This window comes from Nuphar pumila, chromosome 1 (assembly GCF_984573655.1).
Source record: "Nuphar pumila chromosome 1, dmNupPumi1.hap1.1, whole genome shotgun sequence".
Lineage (NCBI taxonomy): Eukaryota > Viridiplantae > Streptophyta > Magnoliopsida > Nymphaeales > Nymphaeaceae > Nuphar > Nuphar pumila.
This window is the reverse complement of record NC_143249.1, coordinates 38768237-38781760: the sequence shown is the minus strand read 5'-3', so window position 1 is coordinate 38781760 and position 13524 is coordinate 38768237. Positions and strand designations below refer to the sequence as shown.

The 13524-nt window shown below is 37.4% G+C and overlaps 1 pseudogene; it reads left to right on the top strand.

Annotated features, from left to right (window-relative positions):
- Positions 1 to 10842: 10842 nt before the first annotated feature.
- LOC149848744 (subtilisin-like protease SBT3 pseudogene) lies at positions 10843 to 13122 on the top strand (annotated as a pseudogene).
- Positions 13123 to 13524: the final 402 nt, after the last annotated feature.

Below are 13524 nucleotides of genomic sequence, written 5' to 3'. Positions count from 1 at the left end.
TTATATAAGTCTGAAAAGATTTGCACAAACCTTCATAAACGGCTTAAATGATTTACATAAACATTGACCATGCACTTTTACATCGTTTTGTACTCATGCAAAAACTTTCATAAGCGGTTTAGGGTTTAGGGTTTAGGGTTTAGGGTTAGTGTTTAGGTTTTAGGTTTTAGCATTTAGGGTTTAGATAGTAGGGTTTAGGTTTGGGTTTAGGGTTTAGATAGCAGGGTTTAGGGTTTAGGGTTTAGGTAGTAAGGTTTATGGTTTAGGTAGTAAGGTTTAGGGTTCAGTGTTTAGGGTTTAGGGTTTATGGTGTAGGGTTTAAGGTGTAAGGTTTATGGTTTATGGTTTATGGTTTATGGTTTATGGTTTAGAGTTAAGATAGTATGGATTTAGGGTTTAGGTACTAGGGTTTAGTGTTTAGGGTTTAGATAGTAGGGTTTATGGCTTAGGGTTTAGTGTCTAGGCTTTTGGGATTAGGGTTTAGGGTTTTAGGTTTTAAAAAGCTACCGCGACAACGATATATCTTTGTTTGATATAATTATTCGTTCTATCACGATTTGTTTTGATGAGCTTTGACTAACTTAACGATTTTCCTATCGCGATTTGCATAATGACATATAAAAGACGAAAAAGAGTTTAAAAAACAAATCTACACAAGACGTGCTATCGTGATTTGATTGATATGTCCTATCGCATTGATTAGTTTTTTAAAAGCTAGATGAAATGACATTATTTAATTTAATTAATGCGCAATAAAATGACATGTCGCACAAGTTCTGGATGGTGTGGCTAAGCTTTGCTTCGTGAACAAGGAACAGACAAACTGACGTTTCCTTTATAAATGATGTGTTTGTGAATCAAACATATAACATGCTTCATCGCAAAGGGGGTATCGATATCGATGAAGGAGACGAGAAAGGAGAAGACAACAGCTACACGACTAGCGATGGTGAATCAGACATATATTGTCTAAATATCGTGTCAATTTTCTTTAAAATTTATCTCTTTTATGGCGTTTATGCAATTTGTGTTGTGTACTATATAATGGAATTTCAATATTGTTACTTGAATATTATGCTACTGTTAGTGAAACATCCATAAAAGGCGGTGCTCGAAAACTCAGCAAAGAGCTATAAGATAACATCAAACGGATGCAAAACAAATATACTGAAGGGAACACTATCAATAATTTTGTACGTATGAAACCACTATCAGTTTTATATTTATGTATGACATGGGTATGTATGTTAACAAGTTCGGATTTGTTGCAAATAGACTATATCTGATTTCGTCAAGTATATTCAAAGCAACTCAACAACCAATACTAGACGCATCATCAAGCCTTATTTCATGGTATATCGGTTCTATTTTATGTTTATTTTGTTTTTTTATTTACACTTGTTGCTTCATGTTTTAACATTACTATTATCACTGATTCGTTCAACAGAGTATCGTCCGTCGATTGCCATACTCCATTGGATTTCAAGAAGGACTATCATACTGGGGCAACGATGATCATTGCAGAGACTTTTGGTCAAGTGAAAAAGTAAGTGAACAAACCTCCTGTGTAAGGTTTTGGCATAACATTCCTAACACGATTTGTCCTATTGATTTGCAGATATTGATTCCAATACTCTCGCAAACTGAAGCGCATTGGGTCTTATACGTGGTGGATTTAAAAGAAAAACAACTATGATGCTACAATTTATTGGAGTTACACAGTGGTGTACGTCGTAACGTTTTGCATTTCGTAAGTTTTCATCTATAAGGATATCGTATCATGTGCGGTGGCCAAGAATTTACTTTCTTTTGCATTAACCACAGGTGGGATTCGTCAAAGACGCTTTGGGTGTCGACATTGGCGAGTGGATCTTTTGCTCAACACAAGATGCTCCTTTACAAAATAATGGCATAGATTGTAGCATATTTGTAATGAAGTATATTGAAGCAATATACAATGTACGAGAACCTGATTTCGACGTTGTATGCTCTTTATTATCCTCTGTTATTGATGACTCAATGTATATATTGGTGTCACATTATATTTTTGTTGTAGGTTGATATTTATGGATTCCACACAGAACTATGTGAAAAATTGATGGAGTATCTAATTGCGAAAGAGAAAAAAACTCAATCGGGAAGAATACCTAGAAGGCAACAAACGACGCGACCCCCAGGAGTAATATGATGTACATCGACTTCTAACGGATTTTATAGACTATATAACCAAATTTTATATAGATTTTTTTGTAAGACTATGTACAAAAATTATGTAGATATCTCTAGGTTAAAATAAATAAAATTTCAATTTCATTGAACACGCCAATAAGTTGGACTATTATATAGTAAAAGCAAATCGTTGTTATGTTCACCCTTCGTAATTGAAAATCGTAAAAGCGATTAGCGTTGTGTAAAGTGGAAATGAGTTGTTTTCTTTAACATGACTTTCTATAAGGGTATAAATCTATTTTAATCAGTGTAGCACACAAATGTCACTGAACAAATAATTGTAATGATGGGCCTTCATAAATTAAAATCGAATAAGCGTTTATATAAGGCTGAAACAATTTGCACAAACATTCATAAACGGTGATCATGATTTGCACATGCATTGACAGTGTACTTTTACCACGATTTGTACTCATGCACAGAGCGATTTTCATCCAATTGTGATCGACATAGACGTCATTGTGTAAATCGTTATACCTTCATGATTTACACAATGACGTCTGTCTTTTAGCCAATAAGCTTTGTCTAAGTGAACGATACGTACCATCACGATTTACACAATAACGTATGAAGGCTATATGCTATCGCGATTTGCTTTTACGGGCAATGTCTATGTCAATGATATTTCTTAATCGCTTTTACAGGCGATTGGGGTTGAGGATTTAAGGATTTTGGGTTTTACTTCAACGATACAAAATGAGTTAAATTCTTAAATACAAATCGATTTCGTTCGTAAATACAAACAAAGACATATCGTTCTTGCCATAACTTCGTAATTACAAATCCACATGATTTACATGATTTGCAAGTACATTTGTATAGAAAAAAATATTAGTATTTAGTTACAATATCTATGGGAGGACATTTTCGTCGAACGCATATCTATCTTTTAGAGACTCTCATTTTTACAGAAGAGATCACAAAAACATCTGTATCGTTTATCGTCATGTCTTTCTATGCTGCAAAATAATTCTATGTGCAACTGAGTATACATCATCTCCAAGAAAACAAACTCAATAGTAATGGCAGCTCACTGCACCATTTTCCACGGACTGAGGTTGATTCTTAGAGACTCTAGCATTGGTGTGCTCATGATAATAAGCTTCACAGCTTAAGGTCTGAAACTGTCCCCTTGAAGGAGCCGAGGGGGTACATGATAAATTGCTTTTACGTATTTGTCATGAAGTATATCAAAGATTAGGCAAATATTTTTTTAACTGTGAAGTATGCTTTGCGAACAATGGAGGGTCTGGCAGTAGGAATAGATCAAATAGATGGACATCTACATCACCCCCTTGTCTATCATGCAGATAACCACCATAATCATCATCGAAGATTATACAAATCTTTTCTCATGTCGTGAAACAACTGCATTATTAGCATCAAACCCCATCTATGAAGCACATGTAGAAGGAACATAGAAGAACAAAGAAGAAAGAAAATTACTAGGAAGAAGAAGAAGAAAGAGAAGAAGAAGAAGTTGCGTTGTCGCAGAAAAGAAAGAGGAAGAGAGGTTAAATAGATTAGGGTTTTAGACCTGGACACCGGGTCGGGTCGGGTTTTATATATAGATCTATAATACGATCTTACAGTTTGTAGGGTTTTACTCACGTGTACAAGCATCAACATGATGTTTAGACTTAGTAAAATACAAATCCAATTAACAGTAGCAAAACGTTATGAGTAAATCGCTATATTATATATCGATATCGTTCACATAGACAAACAAAGACATCTGTTTTTTTGATATAATTAGATGTCTCATTAATTACGTACTGGTGATGATATCTGTTATTTTTTATGATGATATTCATGTATTTTATGTAAGCCAAACCATTGTGGTCAGGTAAAAAGGACTAGGTTTTTTTGTAAATGATTATGGTGATAAATCACATCGATTTATACTTTTAAAGTTACCACGACAATGATATGTCTTTTGTTAGTCTTCTTGAACAAAAGCAATTTGTATTTATGAAGTTACCGTGACAACGATATATTTTTGTTAGTCTTTGTGAACAAAATCAATTTGTATTTATAAAGTTACATCGATTTGTATCGTTAAATTATTCTCGATTTGTTTTTTACTAAGTTTGTACATCATGTGGCTTTGTTTGTGAACGAATTATTCTTGGACAATAGCGGATGTTGTACAGACCCTCCCATACAATATGGATCATACCGTTTATATATAACGATTTGTATATGTGAAGGCTAGATGAGACAACAATTTTCACTAATTGTATAAGCACCGAGTTCACATACAATACCAAATTTTTATACCCGATTTTCGTAATTTTCACTAACTACAATTTATACAGGTGAATGATACATATTACAAGGATTTATACATGTGAAAGATATATTATTAAACAGAGTTCACACGCGATTTCTTTGTTCCATAGCTTTTTGGATGAAGCCATTTTCATGAACCATGATCTACAAAATTATTAACAATTCTATTTTTTGTGGCTCACGATTCATGAAAATGGCTTCATCCAAAAACTCTTTCTTAATAAGACCATCCAATGTATAAGCATATTCACCTTCTGTTGTGTTAAACTCTTAACAAATCCGACAATATGGAAATTGGGTCATTCAAAGAGACATGACAACTAACTTTATGGTAAGACTTAAACAGAATTCACACACGATTCATGTGTTCCATAGCTCGCTTTCGAATTGATCTCAGCATGTCATGAAATAGAACAATATAAGACACTACATTAAGTTTCACAAGAAATACAAACATCCTCCTAACATTAATTACATACCAAAAGACTTGTAAAACTGAAGCAATCGTTCCAGACAAACTGGCTGGGAGGATTGAAGGTTACAACGTTGAAAATTACATCAATAGGGTATTGTTGCATGTTGAAAATTATACAAGTTAGATATTGATAAGCTTCACGTAATGCAATTTACATGGAAAACAATATAATATCTTACATACCTATTCATGTGAAGGGCTTGGTTGTTTTTGCTTAGAGGTTGGTTGTTTCTTAGACCTTTTCTTGCCAACCAATTCTAGAGCACCCTTTGTCCTCTGACGACTATGATTAGACGCAAATTTTCTTTTGATACCCTTCGCTAGGTGATTTTTTCCATCATAATCTACAACGTTCACTCCTGACTTATTGAATATGATGTTTACGCTTCGACGCAACTTCTCATGAGTGTCAAGGCACGCAGGGACCAGTGTCCCTGCCACTTGTTACCTTCGTGTTCAAAGCTTTCCTTGATCTGGTCATACAAAAAAACGTCGCCTAATATACAACTCTGTGAGTGATGGTCCACTCCGATAAACTACGCAAATGACCATTGTTCAGTATTAATCTTCGCTATCGTATAAAAAACAAGCACATCATTGAAGTATTCATAATCTACTCTTGACTTTGAATCTGCCCAAAACATATTTACATTATATTCATCATTATTCAGTTGCATTGCACTAAAGAAACCAGGGTCAATGCTTGGTTTCTTCTATAAGTAATCAACCAAAGAACCTATTTCTTCATTCTTCATGTTATATGTCATCTTCCTTCTCAAGTGATTTCTTAGATCCATAGGTGTGAATGACACATTCTCGTGACCACCACCTATGTGCGCAAACAAATTGTATGTCTTCATTGGTGCAATGCCGGCGCTATCAACTATTTCAGTAATTACAACATGCACTTCAGTTATTTTACGATGTGACCTTAACATAGGAGTCATAAATGAAGTAGATAAATTATGGTTATGATCACTAATTAAAGTACGAACTACATATTTCTCATTCGACTGGACATCCATATCTTGATTCTGGCATGCTTCTTGTTGAATTTTCACTTGACTTTTTCAAACCTTCCTTAGAACAAACATATGTTTTTCTCACCACGACACCTTGTGTATTTTTTGACCAAGAATACTTTCTAACACTGAAGCCAAATTTTAAGACATAATCATTGTAAAATTTATATGCAACATCCTCATTATTAAACTGCATTCCTTCTACGGGAACAGAGTCAGGTGTACTATCATGTATATTCCCAGTGCTTGCACATTTATCAAGTGTATTGTCACGATTGTCTACCCCATTATCGAATTGCATTTCTTCTGCTGGAACATTCAAGTCAATAGTGAATCCAATGCCTGCACCCTTATTATCATGTACATCATTAGTGCACATGTTCACTTCTTTAGGTGTGTCATTAGTACAGATGTTCACTTCTCCATATCTTTCAAATGATTGAGATAGATCATCTTTATTACAACCAGATAATAAGCTCATCACTGTTATAAACAAGATATCAATTTGTGCTAGCAAGCGCATACATTTACTACAATTTATTCAAGATGCATATAACAACGAATACCGATAAGGTTAAGCAAGTCAAAGAAATGATTGAATGAATCACAATATAAAAGCAACGACAATTTGTTATTTGCTTATACTATACATCGAGTTGTTACTTACCATGCCAATAAAAGAAACGATTTATCGTATATGTGTGTTGACAATAGTGACTTAATTATATCTACGATGATGTGAAGCGATTTCAACATAAATCGCTAAATGAGTAGCAATTTGAATACGAAAATCACCACTGCAAGCGCGTAACAATGTATTTCTGCATACATATGTTTTAAAAGTCTTTCTACAAATATCTTACAAATTGTACTAGAAAACACATAATATCTTATATATCGATATACATATCGCATAATATATTACAAAACGATACTGCGATTCAGCATAATAGCTTATAAGTTGACACTACAAAACACATAATATCTTACAAATCGATATATATCATAAAATATATTACAAATCAATACAGAAATTCAGCATAATAGCTTAAAAAATGATATTAACAAACAAAACAATATCTCACATATCAATAGTATGTTACTACAACCGCGATTTGTGATACATTATATATACTGAGTGAATGGATGATACTAGAAGGAGTAGAGGCACTTCCTCGCATCTGTAACCAAACATTCTTGTCAACAGGTCTCAGCATCTTACAAATATTGTTTAGTTTCCAACCATCAAAAGGACAAGATCCACCTGCAATAACAAAACAACACTTTAATGACACTCACGATGACATACATTCTTCAACGATAGCATGATGATATGGAAAGGTACTCACGATGCCTTAATGGCACTTGTTGGAATGTTTGTGCGTCATTGCTTTCTTCCATACTGCCTAACGACAACGAAAAAGAAGAGAAGACTGTAAAAAGAGATGGCTGACAAATGCCCCTATGACGCCTACCAATGATCAAACAAGTCGATCGCAAGCACGAGAATGTTTTGTAACACAAGGCAGGAATGAGAAGGCGGCAATGTGTTATAACACAAGCTAAAAACCAAGGCGGAAACCTCGACTCGAGATGATGACAAAGGTTGCTACTTCGGTGTCAAAATTTGGGTCGTCAAAGGGAGCTCCTGTTACAGCAGATGGTGCAAAAGTTTACTGCTTAGGGCGAAAACAGAACGTTTGGAGTTTAAAGAGTTAACATCATCCTCGACTTTTTGGATGGAGGACATTTATGTCCTTTTCTCGAACTGACGTTTTTCTTTTTTTGAATAGAGGACATTTTTTTTATTTTCTCGAACCATCGTTTTGTGACGAGAATAGCAGTAAAGGATACTTAAGTCTTTGCAACCGCACCGGACTCCAATGCTAAGTGATGCCGACATACACGAGAATATGAGCCCCATGTGTTTATATATGTGGCACTCATTGGGATCCTCGAACATGTACTATGGCTAACGGCCGTCTTCGGGAGAAAACACACACTACCCTCTCTGAAATGAGGCATTTTATGAAAAAAAGCATGGATTTCTAAATAATCTTATCAGCTCAGCTTTTTCATGAGAATACTTTCACAAGGGGAGGGAAGTATGAAAAGATTTACATAAAAAAGTGGGAGGTGGTGAGGAAAACTAGGCCTACTGGTGCCAACATGACACTTTTCCATCAATGTTTGTTTCATTCATGGTAGGAAAAAATTAGAAATGGATTGTTAATTTAGTTGTTTCCTATGAAAGATGCATAAAACAAATGGGCCCTCAAACAACTTTGATGAAAAAATTAAGGGGTTGTTTGGATGGTAGGGGCCAAAACCTAGGTTTGGGCCGACCCAGGTTTTGCTTCTATTTAGGTTTTTGACAAAAACCAGCCTTGTTGGACTGTTTGGGTGGCCAAAAACCTAGTTTTCAATTTTTTGATCACAAAAAAACCAAAAAAATAAAAAAAAGGGGTCAGTTTTTAGCAATCACCAATGGGAAAATGGCCACCCTTTTGACCTTGCCTGGCGACACTAGCCAGGCCATTTTCCTATCAGTGGCTAGGGGGTGCACACGAGCCGGACGCGAGTCAAGCTTAGGATCAAAAAGCTCGGCTTATTCAAAAAAGTATGTGTTCAAGCTCGGCTTGAGCTTGATCACCCAACATACAAAATAGGCTTAGCTCGAACCAAGTTGATTTGTTTCAAAAAGTCAAACCTCAAACCTCATGCACAAGTGCATAGTGCCCTAACCACTTGGCCGAAACTACTTTTTGTTAATTTTACAAAGCAAAAATTATACATAGCCTGATATTCTTCATTATATAACTACAAATCGAGCTTAATAGTGTTTTATTGGTTGATCAAGCTTGGATCATTTATCTTTAACGAGCCTAAGCTCTTGTTCAAGCTCGACTTGTTTACTTACCTTAATGAGTCTGAGTCGAGTTTAATCAAATCGAGCCCAAGCCAAGCTTGAGCTAGCTAGGCTCGTTGTGCACCCTTATTAGTGGCCCGATGAAAAATAACCGGCTAGTCACTAAAATGTGTAAAAAATAAAAAAGAGAGCAATGGCTGGCTGGCCATTTTTCGGCCAGCCCTATTTTTCAAAAAAAAAATTCTAAAAAGAGTGGCTAGTTGAAAAACGGTCGATCAGCTACCACCATTGTTAAAAACATGTACCCATAAAGGCTTTAGCATAAAAGGCTTTTCTTTATTGATGAACACCAAGTCCTTGTCATAGACGATGGTACGCATCCTATGTAAGCAGAACACCTCGTGCAAAAACAATTTATCCATGGACTTGACAGTATATATGCGAGACACAGCTAGGACTCTACTTGGACATACAGTCCACTACCACTATGACAGTAGACTTTCCGGCGAGTGTTAGTAGTACAACATATGCAACCAATAGGGTAGATCAAGAAAACAATCGATTGTATTGTTGCGAGCAGAACAAGCAGGTTGTGCTTTGGAAGAGGCTGTTTGTTACCGAGTCGTCTTATTGAGAATAACTAGAGCATCAGTACTCAAAAGTTTCAAATCAGTTGAATTGTTGTTTATATTGAAATGAACGGAGATTAACCAGGAGTTGGTCAGTGATGCTCGAGCATGTACTTGTTTTGAGTGCCTACTTAATTTCTATTGGTATCTATAGATTGATCATCGGACATATTTTTTTGATATGAATTTTTTTTAAATAAAATCAGAATTGAATTCAGATCTATTCAATCAGATCACTTTCGGATTCGGGTCAGCCTTTTTAAGTCAGATATAGATATAGAGTTGATTACAATCAAAATCCGACCTGAACATTTTCACATATTGTTTTGTTTCCTTTTTTTTTCAGATCCAGTATTACCAATTGAACGATTTCCACAGCAGAAGTCCATGATGATGACTAACTGAGTGCAATTTCCCATCTTTTTCATTTCTTTTAAAAATCTTTTCATACCTCCCCTGGAGTTCAAAGATTTTCAAGAGAAAGCTGACCTTCCAGGAATTTTTAAAAAGATGGTGCCCTCCCATAATCCCATTCGCTGAAAGGGCAGGAAACAAAATCTTTGCAATCCCGCAGTTTCAGTCACACGAAATCTGTTCTAATCCTTTTTGAAACTTTCGAATAATACAGTGACCCACGTAGTAGTGATCTGTCGGTAACTTGATTGGATGGACTCGGATCATAACGTTTCTTCTGCAATATCTTGACTCTATAGAGAACTCAAAAATCAAGCCACATAGTACAAATCCAGCCAACCATCAGATAACAGGGGTACTATTGCAGACAATGGATCGGCAAGAGAGGTTTTCCGCAGAGCACTTCGATTACTTTAAACGTGGCAACATCTGCCTTGAGAACTTGATTTTCAAAATAAACACTCTTTTATGAAGATCTCTCTTACCAAAGTATCTGATTCTTTCTTTTTTTAACATAGAAAAAGAGCGCCGGCCCTATCTACCCAAACACAGAAAGTAAAACTTTGCACATAGGATCTTTATGACTACTGCCCTGGAGACTGGACCCACCATTATCACTGATCAGGATTCATGATCATGGTGACAATTCTCGAGATGTCTCCAGCTTTTATCGAGAAAATATCGTCATATATAAAAATATAAAATACGTACAAAAACATAACTAACTCTGCAAAATGTGCCTTTGCTTGTGTTAACATCCTGATAAAAATGCGGTATTTAGAAAATAAAAGTTGTTTGAAATGTCACATTTTAAAATCATAATCTCTCTCTCTCTCTCGATATATATATATATATATATATAGCAGGCATACTCTGCTAAAACTGCAGAATAGACCTCTATAGCGAGTGCCAATGGCTGCTTCTGCTCTGTTGCTCACGGCATTGCTGATGTTGTTCACAACGCAATTTTGGACAAGTGTATCAGGAGCAAGAGATGCATACATTGTCCACATGGATGCCTCAGCCATGCCAAAGGCCTTCAGCAGCCACCACCATTGGTACAGTTCCCTCCTTTCATCACAGCACTTCATTGCTGCCGCTGATGATGATGCATCTGCTGCAACACAACCAAGCCTCATTTACTCTTACAGCAATGTGATGAATGGTTTCAGTGCTGTCCTCTCCAAATCTCAGCTCGAGTTACTTAAGAAATCCCCTGGTTTTGTTCATGTTTTTCCTGATATTAAAGGCACAAAGGACACCACATACACATACAAATACTTAGGCCTGAATCCTGCGTCTGGGATCTGGCCAGCTTCCAAGTATGGTGAAGATGTCATTATTGGAGTGATCGACACTGGTGTCTGGCCGGAAAGCTTGAGTTTCAGAGACGACGGCATGCCGGAGATTCCGAAGAAGTGGAAGGGCCAGTGCCAAGCTGGTACAGCCTTCAATACCTCTATGTGCAACAGAAAGCTCATTGGAGCACGCTATTTCAACAAGGGCCTATTTGCGGAGAACCCCAGTCGCACAATATCCGTGAACTCTGCAAGAGATACTGATGGTCACGGCACACATACTGCATCAACTGCTGCTGGCAATTATGCCCGCGGTGCTTCGTATTTCGGTTATGCTGCAGGCACTGCAAGAGGCATAGCTCCGCGAGCTCGATTGGCGATCTATAAGGTCATTTGGCAAGAAGGACTCACTGCATCTGATACGCTTGCGGGGATTGATCAAGCAATTGCCGACGGTGTGGATGTGATCTCGCTGTCCTTGAGCTTCGAGCGCGGTCCTCTCTATGAAGACCCCATTGCTATCGCATCATTTGCAGCAATGGAGAAAGGTATTGTAGTCTCTGCATCTGCTGGAAACAGGGGACCTGATTTCAGGACGGTTCGCAATGGCGCGCCGTGGATACTAACAGTCGGTGCTACCACCATAGATCGGAGGTTCTCTGGGATTGTCACTCTAGGAAATGGAGTTTCCTTGATTGGTTCATCCTTGTATGTTGGCAACAAAGCAGTGAAAGAGTTACCACTGTATTACAATGAATCTGCTTCCAGTTGCAGTAACCACGAAGCTCTCAAGAATGCAAGAAATAAGGTTGCTGTATGTGAAATTTTTGGTGATGAATCATCAGTATCCGAGACCTTTGTGGTTGCTAATGCACGAGGAGCAGGTGCTTTACTCCTGATCAATTCCTCAATTGTGGTGAGAGCAAAAGACTTTGAGTGTCCATCAGCTGTATTGGACCCCAATGATTCAGTAGCAGTAAGGAATTATATAAGAACCAGCAGAAAACCAATTGTTAGCCTGAAGTTCCGCAAGACATTTACCGGTATAAAACCAGCGCCTCGAATAGCAGAATTCAGTTCGAGAGGGCCGTCTTTCGGCAGTTCAATGATACTGAAACCAGACATTGTAGCACCTGGTACTCTTATCTTGGCAGCTTATCCTCCTAACAAATCTGCCACAGATTTGCAGGACAGACCACTGTTTACCAAATTTAATCTCATCAGTGGAACCTCCATGGCATCCCCTCATGCTTCCGGACTCGCGGCGCTACTGAAGTCCATTCACCCCAACTGGAGCCCAGCCGCAATTCGCTCGGCCATTATGACAACTGCTGATATTTTAGACAATACAGGAGAGCTGATTGGCGATGGTGCCTCCCCACTGCAAACAGGTTCAGGTCAGATCAATCCAAGCAAGGCTATGGACCCTGGTTTGGTCTATGATGCCAATCGGCAAGACTATGTGAAATTCATCTGTGCCTTGAATTTTACAAGAGAACAATTCCAGACAATTGCCAGGAATTCTTCGGAATATGGTAGGTGTGCAGGCGGGAATATCAATCTGAATTACCCATCTTTCATTGCTTTTGTAGACAGAGATCAGTCTTCTGGTGTGCAAAGATTCAAGAGGACTGTGACCAATGTAGGAGATGACGGTCCTGCAACTTACAGAGCAAATTTGACAACAATGACAGGTTTTAAAGTGACAGTAGCTCCTGCAAAGCTTGTGTTCCAAAGGAGACACCAGAGGGCCTCTTTCACTCTTACATTGGAGGTGAAGCAGCCAATGACTAAAAGCACAGTTTTTGGGTCACTGACTTGGGTAGATGATCAGAAAAAGCATGTTGTAAGGAGTCCAATTGCGGCTACCACAGTCAGAGAGACAGAAGATTAAGAAAAAACTGGTATTGTAAGAATGGTATAGCATCTTAACGAGGATGCTAGAACTATGAATAAGTTCGAGGGAATCTTATTCCCTCTAAATTATTTGCTGGTTTTTTGTGATCTACACTCGAAAGGTAGGACACCGAGTTACTAGACTTGAGTTGAGCCTTATAGAGTATCCAAAATCTGAGCCCAAGTCCAGGCCTGGATCCAATAATGCTAAATTTAATTTGTTTGGATTCAGTTTTATTGATTACAGAATTGAGCTAATTGGACTTTAGCCTTCTAAGTAATCTCCAAATCCGAGTCCAAGTCCAAGTCTAGATCTAATAATAGTTAACCTATTTGGATTTGAACCCCTGAGAGCTCCCTGGCTTATTTTGCTTCACTATGTTGGGTTGTGACTTTGGGG